Below are 502 nucleotides of genomic sequence, written 5' to 3' on the forward strand. Positions count from 1 at the left end.
CACACTCAGCCTTCTTGTAACACTTGTATACGTTAGAATCAATTAGAATTTCAATACAATAGACTGAATAACAATTCATTTTAACTAATACCTATTAGAAATTTTCCTTTTAAAACAAATATAAATCATTTTAACAATTACTGGTACTTGCTAGACATTTAATATTAGACTTTAAATATTCTCCTTTCGGTTCTTTTATATACGATCAAACAATTTCTTCAATTATCGATACTGACTTGGAATACTCCGCTTCGAATAAAATATTTCGAAATTACTTTGAAGGTAATAACTTTGAAGGGAAATAAACATTTGAATTTTAGTCATCGTTATTCTTCAGACTTGTCGAATAGGATATTGAAATGACTTTGAGAGGTTGCCTTTTCGTTACTTTTCTTCCAGCAATTGAAATTAATTTGAAATTTCTCGCAATGTAAATTTCAGTACATTAGGTTGAACTGCACAGAAAATGCACAGAACTGCACAAATAATTCATTTCACGATA

Source organism: Habropoda laboriosa, unplaced genomic scaffold (assembly GCF_001263275.1).
Source record: "Habropoda laboriosa isolate 0110345459 unplaced genomic scaffold, ASM126327v1 scaffold81, whole genome shotgun sequence".
Taxonomy (NCBI): Eukaryota; Metazoa; Arthropoda; class Insecta; order Hymenoptera; family Apidae; genus Habropoda; species Habropoda laboriosa.